Genomic DNA, 15,634 nt, shown 5'->3' with positions numbered 1-15,634 from the left:
TATTTATTTGCGGGGTGGGGAGACAGAAAGAGAGAGCATAAGCAAGGTGAAGGTCAGAGGGAGAAGCAGACTCCCCATGGAGCTGGGAGCCCGATGCGGAACTCGATCCCAGGACTCGGGGATCATGACCTGAGCTGAAGGTAGTTGCTTAATCAACTGAGCCACCCAGGTGCCCCTGTCCATAAAATTTTAAATAAAACAACACAGGTTATTTATGAAGATGTTAAAAATGCAAGAACCAAACAGGCGAGAAGCTGGAAGCTTTTACAGGAAACTATGACAGAGATGTTTGGAGGTAGAGAGAACGGCCACTGAGGCTGTCAGTCAAAGAACACCAAAGATTCACTTGCATTTTGTTTCTGGGGGAAAAAAAGTTGGCGGTTGTTAGTGGTTGGTCTGGATTTTCTACACGATTTCCCACACTCGATGAAGGAATTATCATTTGTTAAATGTGCCCCCTCTTTTTCTGTTACTAATGGGAGAAACACAAACTTGCCTTTCACTCTCTATATTATAGGATGTGGTGATAACATCATGCGAGAAATAATGGCATACTTTATAAAATTATAGAGGGAAAGCCCTTGTTGGATTCCCGAAAAATATGCTTTTAAAAAAAAATTATGGGGCGCCTGGGTGGCCCAGTGGGTTAAAGCCTCTGCCTTCAGCTCAGGTCATGATCTCAGGGTCCTGGGATCGAGCGCCGCGTTGGGCTCTCTGCTCAGTAGAGAACCTGCTTCCCCCCCCCCCTCTGCCTGCCTCTCTGCCTACTTGTGATCTCTGTCAAATAAATAAAATCTTTAAAAAAAAATTGAAGTAAATTCCTGTAGCTTTATTTTCAACTCAGTTTTAAATTATACATGCACTTCGGCCTTCTGAAATAAAGATAAAAGTCCGCGAAGATTAATTTGTAATGACTTTAGGTCTTTAAAAATAACGAATGGTTGTTTTTTCCACTGGTACAGCTGTGTTCTTTGCACCGATTCTGTACCCCTGTATAGCCACAAATCCAGGTCTCCCAAGGCCACAGCTGTGACACACACTTGTCATTCACAAGCCAAACCACAGGATGCCACTGTTGCATTTTTGCTATAATAGACTTCTACTTAAGTTGAGATGAATAAAGAAAGGGGGGAAAAAGGAAATCTCTTCTGTTATAAACAGACACATGACAACTATTTGAGGCTTAAGATTCAAATCTTATCTTTCAAGTTCTAGTTTTTAAAATCTCTTTAATTTGGATTTTAAATACCACATACTGAAGTCACCTGAGTCTTTGAGGAATTACATTCCAGAGTCAAACAAAAGCAAATTATTTTGGAACTGTGAAAAAAAATGTGAGGACCCACAAATTCGTAGAACAAAGTCCTCTGGGAGTTAAATTCGTGAAAGTGCCAGCTACGTGGAATCAGTTGCTGTATTTACACTCGTGAGATCTCTTTGATATGTTATTTGCTGAAACTGACAAGTAATGTATTCGCTAGTACTAAAGCTATCTAAATTGTTTTTTAGTGGCCGTGATGTATTTTTGAAATCAAAGTGTTGAGTATATCAAGTAATGGTTTCCCTTTTACTCAGTCAAAGATACTTTGTTCACATTTCTGATCAAACCACAATCGATAATTATACTTGGCACTTTAGAATTTCTTTCTGACCCCAACTCTACCAAGTAACTAAAGGTTTATAAATTGACAATTACTGGTCCCAGAGAAACCGGTACTTAAAGGGAATTGTTCCTTTTGTCCTATGAGTCAAGAAATTGTACAGAAAGGCATCCCCCCCACATAGAATACATCCCATTAAGAAGTTACAAATACCTAATCTTTGCATATAGGAAGTGAATTATGGTCCCTCAAAGAGACTGTGTTCTAGTTAGGGACACACGACATCCATGTAAAAAAGGAAACAATGCCACTAAAGATATGAAGTGCCAAAATGTTTTAAAGGGCCCATTTACGAAGAGAAGAGTCCCCAGGGACTGGAATGGCCAGGAAGGGCTTTGGAGGACGCAGAACTTGTGGGCCGTCTGCCGGACTCAGTGTCACTTTCTTGCAGAGAGTCCCTGTCCTCGACTTGGCCCAGCCTTTCCTCTGCCAACACAGTCCCTGCCTTCTGAAGATTTTTAGAGCTCTTTGAGCATATGTTTAGTTATAACTCGCAAAAAAAAATTGCTCATTTCTGTATTCGGCAAATGCTAGGCATGAGGAATACGACCAACATGGTCCCAGTCCCCAGACTTCTGGTCTCATAAGTGCATTGCAGGGATGTGCGCACTTGGCACTTGTCCCCCTCTTCCACGGGACTGTGAGCCACACAGTGTCCCCAGCATGGAGGACAGAGCAGAATGGGCATGAAGGCTGGTTCCATGAATGGTGTGCCAGCACGGTTAGAGGCAGGAAGATCAGAAGTTTACCCAGTTGTCCAGCCAAGGGGTGCTGGGAGAAAAGGGACAGTTCAGTAAAGAAGGTGAAGAAGCGAAAGGACTTGGTGTGTCCCACCGGCGGTGAGGGAAAGGACGAAGCCAAGACCACCTCCCCAGTTAGCATTACGCAGTGGGTTTGTGTGCTAATTTCTTCATGAACCCACGGCACTGGCACCCCTTTTCTGTGATAGAGGTAACCGTGTGCCCTCCTGGTTATTGTGGAATCAGTATGCCTAACCTGCAGTACGCTGTGACCTTGCAGTAAAGGACAGGCCCTGGAAAGATCTCCCCGGAGAGGCCCTCTGTCCACTCTGTCCGCTCTGTCCTCTCTGTCCTGCGAGCTCAGCACGGAGGTGACAGGCCGCTCTGGGTATGTGAGTCAGGATGCACCAGGCCAGGCTCTTCACGGGCCCCGCCCCCCAGGGCCTCAGTTAATTTAGAGTTCAAGGCAGTTCTTAAGGGGTCAGCGTGACTCATAGGAGTAGGACATGAGCAAAGCGACGGGCTGAGCAGTTGTAAGGTCATAAATTTTTAAACTTAACTAAAATAGCCCGAGTCTGAAGTCAGGATATTAGTTGCCTGAGCAACAGAGAGGTTAAAGTGGCAATAAATTAGGGCTGGTCTTACCCGATAGAGCTGTTAGGGCTTTACAGCAGGGAGCAGGCACCCACCGAGGTTGCCAAACAGTTCAGTGCGAAGGAATTATCAGCGGGTTCATCTCAAAGGAAAACGGAAGACCATAACTCCAGTCCAAGGCCCATGCAGGCCAAAGTCTTATTCTCCGCCAGTGTAGAGAACAGAAGGCCTGGGTCCTAATCTCCGCGCTTCCCAGTCGTATGACCTGTGGGCGGCTCACCGGGCCTCCCCGACCCCCTGGCCTTCCCTCTTGAACGGAAGGCTCCCGTGAACTGATACTCAAGAAAATACTCTCAAAACAGGAGAATATGTGCAGAGAAAAAGGAGTAATTTCTCTGAAAGATGAAAAACAAAATTAGGGGGGGCGCCTGGGTGGCTCAGTCATTAAGCGTCTGCCTTCCGCTCAGGTCATGATCCCAGGGTCCTGGGATCCAGCCCCTCATTGGGTTGGGCTCGCTGCTCAGCAGGGAGTCTGCGTCTCCTTCTTCTCCCTCTGCCCTCCCCCGCCCCCGCTTGTGCTCTCTGGCTCTCTCTGTCAAAGAAATAAATAAAATCTTTAAAAAAAATAAAAGAAAGAAAGAAAGAAAAAGAAAAAAAACTTAGTTGAGGAAGAGCAACAATAAAGCTGTAACGTATTACTAAAAACTACCTGTCAGCCAGCGGTCTAGATGAGTAAGATTATGTGAACAAAAGAACCCACATCTCGAACAACTGTAAAAACTCATTTAATGTTAACACTCGTACTTGACCTTCCGAGGACCGCTGTTGTGCGCAGGGCGGACATTTTGGGAAGGTCCCGGGTGGAGACTCACGGCAGTGTGGTCATTCCTTTGGGTCTTACCCCAGTGTTAGATTAGTTTTGCTAGCACCGCCGTCTGTCCCGCTGTCTGTCACTCACTTGAGGCCTTGCTCACCCCTCACCACCTTGGGTGTTCTCCCCCATACCCCGGACCCCCTTTTGCCTCTCAGCCCACACATAAGTTCTTCTTCCAGACAAACTGATTTCCTCTCCTATATACATTGCTCATTGTCCTTCTGCCCTTGAAGACCAGGTCAGAACATCAGCAACGCAGTGACATCGACCCCATATAAGCTACCTTTGCTAAATGGTTGTTGTTATCTTGCCCTCTGTCCCTCAGTAGACAGCAAGCTCTTGGAGGTCGCCCAGGAGCGACCTTGTTAATTGCTGTATACACATTCCCTGGGAGTCCACCTTGCACGGGTGGGAACTCACTGTCCGAAGAGGGGGAGGGCTACGAGCTCTTAGACCTTTGATAGAGATGCAAGACAAATGGCTGATTTCATGCTTCTTCCTGTCCCAGATGTAACAAGGATTCAAAGACCAACACCTCTGAGCTCTACCCGCAAGTGACATCTGGAAGGCTCTGAGACAGAAGGAAGTGTGACCTCTTGTCCTTGAATTTTGCCTTCATGGTCATTAGTATATCTTCTTTTGTGTCATGTCTATTTAGGTCTTGCTCATTTAAAAGCTGGATCATTTGTCTCTTTGCTGTTGATTTATAAGCTCTGGGGTCAAGTCCTTTGTCTGATATTTGTGCTGCAAATATTTTCCCCAGCCCGTGCAAGCTCATCTGTTCATTTTCTTAGCGGTGTCTTTTGATGAGCAGAAATTTCTAATTTTGATAGTGTCGAAGTTACCAGTTTTGCTCTTTGATGATTATTGGTTTCTAGGTTTTATCTGAGAAATCTTTGCCTGCCACAGGATCATAAAGATAGAGTCATATTTTCTTCCATTAGCCTACAGTCTGGATTTTATATTCAGGTCTGTAATTCAGCACAAATTAATTTTTATTTATGGAGCAAGGTGGAGGTTGGGGGACATTTTTTCCCCTCTCGTGTCTGCCTTTCAGCAACATTTGTTAAAAAGACCTTTCACCAATGGACTGACTTGGCACCTTGGTTAAAAACCAGTCGACTGTATATGCGTGGGTCTATTTCTGGTGCCATCAACATGTAATTTTTGAGCAGCACAGTTACCTAGAGAGTGGGCCTTTCAAGATTTCCTCACCCTTGGGCTTTATTTAAAAGGGACTAAGAAGGAATGCTTGGTTTTGAGAAAATAAAGCACATGCTTGTTGAATTATAGTTCTTTGGGGGAAAATATTTTCAAACACCGTAAGTAAGCAGCATGGCAAGCATAAATCTTCCTCCACAAATAAAATGAAGGACACGCTTGTTTTATTCTCTTGAATGAAAATTCAATTTGCCTTTGAGGCCTTGTACCTCCTTTTCACCATGCTGGTAAGAAGACCATTCCAAGTCTTTCCTGAGATTTTTCCCTCCCTGTGGTTATAAAAGAATGTTTTTTTTTCAGGAGGTTGAAAAATGATGGGAGGAGAGGAGGGCAAGGTGGGAAGTGGGACCTTTATGCTCCTGTCTACGAAGGGATTGATGATATTCTTAAGGATCGAGCCTGAGCAGTCCCTTAAAGGTGAGTTGGAGTGAGAGAGAGGTTGGGGTTCATTTTTTTCCATATGGGTGTCCAGTTGGTCTGGGTCCTGTGCCAGATGGAATACGGGAATCTCTGCATAGGTTGGGAGTCTCTGAGCCCCTGCAGGCTACCACGTGCTGCTATTCTCCTCCGAGGCTTTGTCAACTCCTTGGGTGGTGTTAGCTTGTACCTAATATGGCCGTGGATCTCCGATAGTTATGTCTGATCGATAGATTTCTCTTCCGTCCGGCAACAGCACTTCAGTTTCTCTTTGGGAAACCATCCCTCCCCACCCTGGAATGGATGAAGTTAATAAGTGATTGACTGAGCTCCTGACCCAAGATTTCAGCCAGTCCTAAGCACGGGAATTCAGCCCCTGGGATTCCTCTATGAGAATTTCTGTCTGTTGGGCTTTAGCGTGGTGCACTGCAGACTTTTCCCTAGTGGATTCTCCTCCATGGAGAGAATCTGCCTGAGACTGAAGCCAGCTCCATGAGCAGATGAGCCATAAGAGAGATCCAAAGATACCAAGTCCTTCTGAGCACCAGAGTTCAGCCATGCCTGAAGCTAGATCCACAATTTCGTGAGCCATTAAATTCTCAACTGTCAGCCTATTTAAATCAGAGTCTGTAATTGCAGTGGAAAGAGTTCTGATAGAACACAATGTGGGCAGCTCAGCAACCTCTGCCCTTCCTAATCTAGGGCTCTCTCTCTCTTTCTCCTTTTCCACACAGATACCCACTTCCAGCATAGGCTCCTCACGGAGAGCAGTAGCCAAGAAGGGGTTGTCTTGAAGGAGTTCCCACTTTCTTACCTGCTGTGACTCCCTGCTGGGAATAAGGGTAAGGAAAATCAAGTGAGGATAAACATAAATTAGCGTCTCAAGATGTCCATCTGCCACATAGATCTCTTCCTCTGTCCTGTTTGCTTATCCCGGATACACTGTCTTGCTTTCTTTCCCTGTCCATTTGCTCTTCATCCTCTAGGGGCTTATTTTGAAGCCAAATTAATACATAAATCACTTACTTTGTGTCCAGTACTGTTTGGAATCATAAAACATAGCCTCAGCCCTTGGAAGGCTCAGGTGTAATGAAAGTGACTTTGGAGGCAGGACGGAGTAGTGAGGGGGCCTGGGTCCAGAGGACATGGGGCAGGAAGCCAACACTTCAAAGCAGGTGAGGATGCCATTGCATGAGTCCTTCAGGGATGAGGAGGGGCTGGCTTGGATAATGGGGAGACAGGTGACAGACCTCTACGGTCTTGATTCTGAAGGAGGAGATTTGAGGATCCACTAAATTATAGAACCTCTTTGTTAAAGCCCGAATGATGATCTAATCTGACACACCTAGATCCTTTTATTTCTTTTGAGTAAAATTCTATCCAACCCTAAACCTCAGTTTCACAGTTTGTTTTTTTTTTAAGATTTTGTTTATTTATTTGTTTGACAGACAGAGAGATCACAAGGAGTCAGAGAGGCAGGCAGAGAGAGAGGAAGGGAAGCAGGCTCCCCGCTGAGCAGAGAGCCCAATGTGGGGCTTGATTCCAGGACCCCAAGATCATGACCTGAGCCAAAGGCAGAGGCTTAACCCACTGAGCCACCACAGCGTCCCAGTTTCACATTTTAATAAACGAGAGAATGAAGCCAGTAGTTTCCACAAGAGGCAGGGATTAGGGGTGCCCCCTCCCCACCGAGGTCCCTCAGAGTCTGCCGACCACAGGAACTCGGCTCTTACCTGTTTCATTAATTCTGCCTACTGATCAATATTTGCGAAAGCAAAAATCGAAATAAATTTGAAAACCCAAGGGTTAGTTCACTTCCTATGCAGTGCTAACATAATTTCTGCCTTCTTTTGAGCCCCTCCTGCCCCCCAACTCCCCACCCCCACCCCCACCCCAAGACTTGGCTTTAATTAAGTTCCCTCTTCCGATTCCCTACCTGTCATGGTTCACCAAGACTCAGTACCCAGATCTTGTCTCCGCCCCCCCCCCCCCATTGTCTCCTTTGCTGCTTTGGGGACATCACCTTTCATTTCTGGGCCGGAGACACCCAGACCTGTCAGTTCAGCCTGGCCTGTGTTCCACGCTTCAGCCCAGCATCTCCTGCTGCCTTAGGACTTTTCTGCCTAGAAGCTCCGCCCCCAACTCCGCCCTCAACTCCTCCCTTGGAAGGAACAGAGAAGAATTTCCAGTGATCCCACTCAGTAGCAGAAAACCAGCCTTTTGGAAACATAACAATAGTGGCTGCCACAGGAAGGCTAGAAATACTTTTTGCTTGACAGTACCTCTTTTAATGTGTTGAATATTAGCGATTTTATAAAAATAACAATAATTTGAAACCAAATACGGTTAAATAAGGGGAAAAAAAACCCTATCTGGAACTTTTCAGGGTTTAAATGCTGGTTTGTTGTTGTTATTTTCTAATTTATTTTTAACCTGCTTTGCTTATCCGGGAATGTGTTCATGAAATTTTAGAATTGGGGAAAATGGAGTATTACAAGTTAGCAGTTCGCGTTTTGAAAGTTTTTGTGCATAATATGAAACACCTTTTCTAATTTATTTAAGCAGTCTGCTATTGTTAGATTTTGAGTTGTTTCCAACTAGACGCCTATTGTTGGACATTTTGGTTGCTTCCAACTTGGCCCTCACAGATCAACACAAAGCCAGAGTAACTGGATGAAAATCAATGAGGATAAAGGAGAGGGGGGAGAAGGAGGAAAACAACTGGAGAAATTCTGGAAAAAAATGGACCAAACTGCTTAAAGAAATAAAAGTTTAAAAAATGCCCCTTTATTCGGAAAAAATGCCCATATTTGTAAAAAGAAGAAGCACAAAACCAACAGTGATTAGAGATTATTCATTTTCAACCAAATTATTATCATTTTTAGAAATCGGCTCAGCTAAGTTGTCTTAAACAAAAGCATGTGGGTGTCTCCTTCTGGACCAATGCTTCTGTAGCCTCTTAGGGTGTCCCGTGACTGTCCAGGGTTACAAACTGAAAGAGCGTTTATTTTAATGTTTGCACAATTCCCACTACAACCCAGTGCATTTTTCCCCAGTCTCCGATCTGGTGGTGGCCCTGAGTTGCTGCTGGCTAGTCCACCGACAGCGCGATATCTCACTGGGTCTCGCTTCCAGCCCCTTCTCCTCTGGGTTGATCAACAGTCCCACGGTGGCCTGTGCAGAAGGGGTAGGAAGGGTGGTTGGGCTCCAGCATCCAAAACATGCCTGGAACATGTGAGAAGTGGAAAGCCACTCTGAAAAGAAGTGGTTTACTCTTGTTCCCAGTCCATCCTCAAAAATGTAAGAGGAAGCTTCGTATTTTTCAAATGGAAATGATCATGGCAGCCAGAGCCCATGGTCCTAGCATCCTCCACATTGCTCTTGACTTTGACAAGCCTTCCCGGTCTTCCTCCAGTCTTCTGAAACAGGACCGATTCTCCATTCAGACTGAGAAATTAAAACAAGACTCAGCCATCTATAGTCCATAAAGCTACTCGTAGAGTCCCATTTCTGAGGGAGACAGATTCACTTCTGGCACCTAAATTTGCATATGTGGTTCCCTAGAGCTGCAAATTTAAATCCATTCCCTGGTATGAATCAAATCATCAAGCATTCTTTGTTACTGCTGCCAGGAGCAAAGGTGAAAACCAGCTCAGGTGAGTTCCTCAGAATATACTGGATCCTTCAAGAAAACTACAGCCTGGCTTACCTCTTCCATAGACAGCATATGACTTTTTCTTTTATATACGTATGCTTTGACAGAACCATTTGAAAGTTTCGGACATGGTGACACTCACCTCCGGATACGTCAACAACCATTTACCACAAAGGATATTCTCTGGTACCACGACACTGTTATCACACTGAGGAAAACTAACATTAATTTAATAATATCTGATGTCCAGTCATAGTCAAGTACCACAAGAGTCTCTTATAAAATATATTTCAGGGGTGTCTGGGTGTCTCAGTCAGTTGAGCAGCTGACTCTTGGTTTCGGCTCAGGTCATGATCTCAGGGTCATGAGATCAAGCCCCGCATTACGCTCCACATTGCATCGGGCTCCCGGCTCAGAGCAGAGTCTGCTTCTCTCCCTCTACCTCTCCCTCTGCTTGCACTGTCTCTTTCTCTCTAATATAAATAAATACATCTTTAAAAAAATATATATATAAATATATATGTATAAAATGTCTTTTATTGCTTTAAGAAATTTCATCATACAGCCGTGGTTCATACATTGCCTTTGGTTGTCATGTCCCTTGTAGTCTCAAAAAATTTTGACTTAGAATAGTCTCTCTAGCTTTTCATTTTGTCGTCTTTGTCTGTTTTACATTACATGATTTTTTTTTAAATTCACACAGTTGTAGAATCTCCCACAGCCTTGATGTGTCTGACCATTCCCTGATGACTAGACGCACGTTAAACATTTCGGGCCAGAAGTGTGGCAGGTGACGGACGTGTGTGCTTACTGCATCGTGTCGGAGGGCACGTAGTGTTTGGCTATCCCAGTGCTAAGTTTGATCGCTCCGTAGCCAATTTCTTTTTAAAACATAAACCACACGGTGTACAAATCTATATTTTCTAACTGCCTCTCTGTGCGATGAAAGCCCAGCGTATCTTTCAAAAACAGTTTTCATGAACAGTAGCTCTTATTTTTTTTAAAAAAATCAGCCATAAGAAATAAGGCTTCTCTAGTACTGTGAGGGGGGTGAACTAACCTTGCTTCTCTTCCACAGAATCTGGAATCTCTTCTCCCAAAACCAAAACCAAACCCAACCCAACCAGGCGGCTCTTTGCCAACAGGAAAACCCAATCTTCCTAGGAATTTGGAAGCCGGATTCCAAACTGAGACAGATTGCTAAGGAACTAGAGGCAGTGGGGTTGCAAAGATGGCCTCTGTCCCTGGCCCAGGGGTCACGGGCCACCCTGCCCGGGCTCCCCCCGCTCAGATGATCGGAGTCCTGTATCTGCTGCCATTCATGCCCAGCCGAGGGCTGAGCTCCTACTTATATTTTGGAAATCAGTTCAACAGACTTCCCTCCTGCTGGCTGAGACATAAGGCAGCCTCTAGCCCCAAAGCAGGCTGTGGGCTAGTACTGAGTTGTATTGGGAAGAACTGGAGGGTAGGGAAGGAAAAGGTTTTTTTGAATGCGCCTCTGAAATGGCTCGAGTCCTTGTTGACATTTTAGACTTAAAGACCCACTTTCAGGAAGAGACGTAATTTGTCTGAAGAAGTCTGTGTGAGTGTGTCTTACGATGTTGAGTTGGATCAGCGCTTTTTATGATCAGCTCTACGGGGGGCAGCCATTTCCATCTTTCCTAAATGCAGGCCTAGTTCCGTCAAACCTGATGGACGTTCTAGTCCACACAGCTTCTTATCACCACTTTTCATTTTGGGGAGATACTCTGCTGATAAGAAAATGGTCTGAACATTTAATCGATAATAGTGACATAAATATTCTCTCCTTGTATAAATAAAACTGCTTTTACGTGAACCATATTTTCCACTTCTGGCAGCAGCAACTTTAGCAAATACCCTTTTGGGAAATACCTACGATAAATATTAAATTGGTAAAGAGTTTTGTGAACTGAAGTCTCACTCCATGAAGTCGCAGAAGACAGATCTTATTTAAAATCAGTTTTGAGCTGCCGTTTCTGGTTGCAAGGTAATGAATTGCCTTACTAATTGAACTTGAGATTCACCTTTCCGTTATGAATCGAATTGCAGAACCAAAGGACGGGCGGGGGATAGTGGGATGGTGGGCAGTCATGTCGAAACGAAGACATCCTTTGTTCTGTCCTTGGTGGGCATGGGAGCCTCACGTCCTTTGTCCTTTGTAAATCGCCCCGGCAGTGTCTGAGAGCATGGCCACCTCGGAGCCTCTCAGCGTTGTGCCTAGGGAGGGGGAGAAAAGAAGAGAGGGAGAGAGGTTCTTCTTTGGCTGGATTTCCCTTTATTATATTACATGAGAAAACGGTCTTCCTGTGACAGCATAAATTCCAGAAGCTTGTGTTGAGGGAAGCTGAATGGAGTGATGATGAATACCATAGGATGGAAATCGCCTCGCTTTGTATCACCTTAGAAGGCGCTTGTTTGTTCGGTAGACGTTTCAGATAGATTGAGACAGATGATTCTTGCGGGTGTAAATCACTTTGTAAAAGTAAATCAGGCAGTTTCCATAATTCCCTTAGGCCCCTAGGGTGCAGTTTAATACACTAAGCCAGAATTTGCTGTTCAGGGGGACCCTAGGGGTGACTTTTCCCTGGGGAATCATCTTCTCTTTGGGAGGCCATGATAGAGAAGCTTTTCCACCTTCTCTCCAAAAGGGGAACATTCCAGTTCCAGGTTTGGAGGGCAGGAAGTTGGGTCTTGTGTTTCTGGCGAGAGGAGATGTTCTTGATTCTCTGGAACACAGAGGAGACACCACAGGAAGGACGCTGTGTCTCTCAGCCCCGGATCCAGCAGGATTTGACCCCCTTGCATCAGCTGGGCTTTATTTGACAGTTGGAAGAAAGGCCAGCCCGGGACCCTGGCACTCAGGTTCCTTGGGAAATTTTGAATATCAAATATGGTTTCTGTAAGATATTCCTCCAGGACTGTTTCTCTGAGAGCTTTAATTTGCATTTCTGTTTGATTGAGGATGTGACCATGTTTTCGATGTCTTAATCGTATTTCTGATTTATAGAAATAATAACCGAATGGCCGGTCCATCTTCAACTGTTAAAATGAATTGGGGGTGGGATGCTATTCGTTCAGTATTTATAAAATTATAAAATGGGGTCTTGAAATTAAGAAGATGCATTTAAGAACAGGTGGCTTGAGTTTATTTCAAATGTCGTTACTTTCGGCCTTTGTGATTTTGTTCCTCTTTCACAAAGACAAGAATTCCACAAACAAGGCCGGTCAGTGGAACTTGATATGCAACAGAAGACTGGGGTAATTCCAGGTGATGGTGAATTGCATAAGCCGTCCCTGAGCTGCTTTCTCGAGTTCGTAGTTTCTGGTTCTTTCTGCCGCGGTGATGCGACTCTGCTCCATCTGGAGCCAGTGGTCTGTTGGCCGCTCTCATGACCAATCTCCTAATAGCTCTGTAATCCTCCTTACACACCTACGTTTTTCCATCTCACTCTTAGCTCAACGGGATTTAGACAGCCTTTCTCCAGAGCCTCTTTTTCCCTTCTCACGGCTCTACAGCTTTACTTTCAAATTTAATTTCTTCTTTCTAGCCATCGTTCATTGTGTATTTCAGAGGCTAAGGGGGAGGAGGACCTGGGGATGGCACACTCACGTTCCCTGTGAGATCAAGGGTCACAGTTTTATCGAAAAGTCCTAAGGAACACTTCCTTGAGCAACAGAAAGAGGGGGTAAGCTTGCCAGAGTTGTGAGTTGTCACGAGTTGTTCTAGAAAATTGGTCTTGATTGTAACGGGGATGTTCAAGAAGTAGCAAAGGGTCTGGAAAATGAGGCTGCAAAGGTCCAGCCTCCAGCTCTGATTTGTGAATGGGTCAGAATCTTCCCTACGCCCAGCAGTACCCTGGAAAGCCTGCCCCATCCTGTCCCCTTTCAGGAGCTGTGTGCGCTTGGGACGGGCTGTGGACCAAACAACCTGAAGGGGGCTCTCCTTTTCCCGTGGTTAGTGTCCTCTGTTCGAGTCCCACAAAAGGAGCAAGAGACCCAGCCAGGGAAGCAAGAAGATGCCCACTGCTTAGGAACACTCTTTGGAGAGACACGTCAGAGACCAGGAATGGCATCAGCCACTCATCACCCAAACGAGAAGAAATTCAGGAAACCAACACACCCTCAGTGGTGGTGATTTAGAAATAGCTTCCATGTGTATGGGGAGGAGTGGGGTGCACATATGTATTGAATTTGTACATATATCTGGATAAAAATATATGTTTATGTGTACACACATGTACACATGTCTACTCTAACTTTGGCAGTAAAGACTTCAAACCTGAGCGTAGGACGCTGGCATTACATGGAGAGCTCCTGGCAAGGGGCCCCACATGTGTCCTCCCAGCTTCTCTGTGTCCAGCGTGAACCCCTGGCCACTGACTACTTATGCTGTTCTCAAGGTACACTGTTGACTCTCAGCTCTGCATCTCACTAACCTCCGTTTCTTCATCAGTAAAACGGGCATAACTTGAGTTCTACTGGGTAAGCCGCCTTATGAGCAACCTGTCCAAAGAGAAAATACATGTAATAGACTAAACACCCAGAAAACACTCAACCAGTTGCTAGTTATTATTACGTATTATTATACTCCCATCTTAGCCATTGTCCATTGATAACAATAGACTGTGAGTGGGAATCTTCTGTGTAAAATACAGAGGCTCTATGACCCGGTTTCCCTCTATATCCTTTATTCTTGGTCAAATGCAATAGAGTATGGGAATTTAACTCAACATCAGTTATCAAATGACCAAAGAACCAGGGCAAACTTTTGGAAAGTTATAAAACTTTTACCAGTTATAAATGAAAATGTCCTTTCGACTTGTAATGGTTTGGCAATTCCTGAGAAAAAGATCACAATTTTAAAGTGATTATCACAGTGTACATGTCAGATACTCGATGCCTATATTTTAAATAGAAAAAGGTAAATTAAGAAGTAAAAAATAGCTACATAATATCGTAAGTTTTTTGTTTTTTTTTTAAACTCAGTTGCTTCTGAAAAATGTCCAGGTCAGTTTTTCTCAGTCTCCTGGGTGCCAAGGATTTCGGTGGGATTGATAAGACATAGGCTTAGGGCTGTAGGACCAGGCTCCCCCACAGGCTGATCCAAGTGAATCTTCTTAGTTGGGTGGTTTGGAAATCGTGTTCACATGGTGTGTCCGCTCTCAGTGCTCAGAACTCCCAGAGATTTGGGACTTGGAGATCTGTTTGTGATGCCTCTGGCTGCCTCATTTCAGCAACTCTTTTTTGCCCTACATGCTTAACTTTTTAATTAAAATGATATTTTTCTGCGGTGCTTGGGTAGCTGAGTTGGTTGAGTATCTGACTCTTGCTTTCGGCTCAGGTCATGATCTCAGGGTCGTGGGATCGAGCCCTGAGCACCCGCTCAGTGCCGAGTGCACTTGGGATTCTCTCCCTCCCCCATTCATTCTCTCTCTCTCTCTCTCAAATAAATAAATAAATAAAAATATTTTTTAGTGCTGTTTTTCTGATTTCAAAATTTAGGTGAGAGGCACATGGGTGGCTCAGTTAGTTAAGCTTCTGACTCTTGATTTTGGCTCAGGTCATGATTTCAGGGTTTTAAGATCAAGCTCCATGTTGTGCTCCCCACCAGGCAGAGACCCTGCTAGGGATTTTCTCTCTCTCTCTCTCCCTCTTCCCCCCAAAACCCCTCCCCTCTCTTAAAAAAATAAGTTAGGGGAAATTAGGGGACATACAAACAAGTGCAAGGAAATTATTATAAATTATTATAAAGTCATTCACAACCCAGAAATACCCCTGTCAACATTTTAATGTTTTAAAAATTCTTTTAATTTTATGTATTTATGTATGTATGTATTATTATTTATTTATTTTAGAGAGGGAGAGAGAGAAAGGGGGGGCACAGAGGGAGAAGGAGAGAAAATCTTAAGCAGACTCCACACCCAGCGCCGACCTGAGCTGAAGTCAAGAGTCAATCACTTAACCGACTCAGCCACCCGGGTGCTCCTAGAATTCCTTTCAAAACACATACATATGTAATATATGTGTGTATATATATATATATATATATATATATATATATATATCGATTTTTTTTCCAAAAATGGGAATATGCTCTGTGTACTATTTATAGCCTGCTTCTTTTTACTTCATAGTATATAATGATCTTTTTGCCTATGCTTAAACACATGTAATCCCTCCTGGTTTTGTATTACTCCGTCTTCTGAGAGGCCCATCATTTATCTAACCACGCCAGTGTTTCCAGCTTCCTCCTATTTTGAACAATACCATGGTGTGTACTTATGTCCATCTTTGTTCCTGTACTTTCTGGCTTTATTTTTAAGTATTTTTAAAAGATTTTATTTATTTATTTGACATAGAGAGAGAGATCACAAGTAGGCAGAGAGGCAGGCAGAGAGAGAGAGGGGGAAGCAGGCTCCCACCGAGCAGAGAGCTGGATGCGGGGCTCAAT

General features: G+C 44.3%; 1 long non-coding RNA gene across 1 annotated transcript in view; it reads left to right on the top strand.

Moving 5' to 3' along the window:
* Positions 1–5,492, top strand: part of LOC123954301 — a 28,403-nt gene extending 22,911 nt beyond the window's left edge. Inside the window, exon 3 of the long non-coding RNA XR_006821059.1 lies at positions 5,391–5,492. This is a non-coding gene — a long non-coding RNA (uncharacterized LOC123954301). The remainder of the gene's footprint in view (positions 1–5,390) is intronic.
* Positions 5,493–15,634: the final 10,142 nt, after the last annotated feature.

This window comes from Meles meles, chromosome 12 (assembly GCF_922984935.1).
Source record: "Meles meles chromosome 12, mMelMel3.1 paternal haplotype, whole genome shotgun sequence".
NCBI lineage: Eukaryota > Metazoa > Chordata > Mammalia > Carnivora > Mustelidae > Meles > Meles meles.
This window is presented reverse-complemented; position numbering and strand designations above follow the sequence as displayed.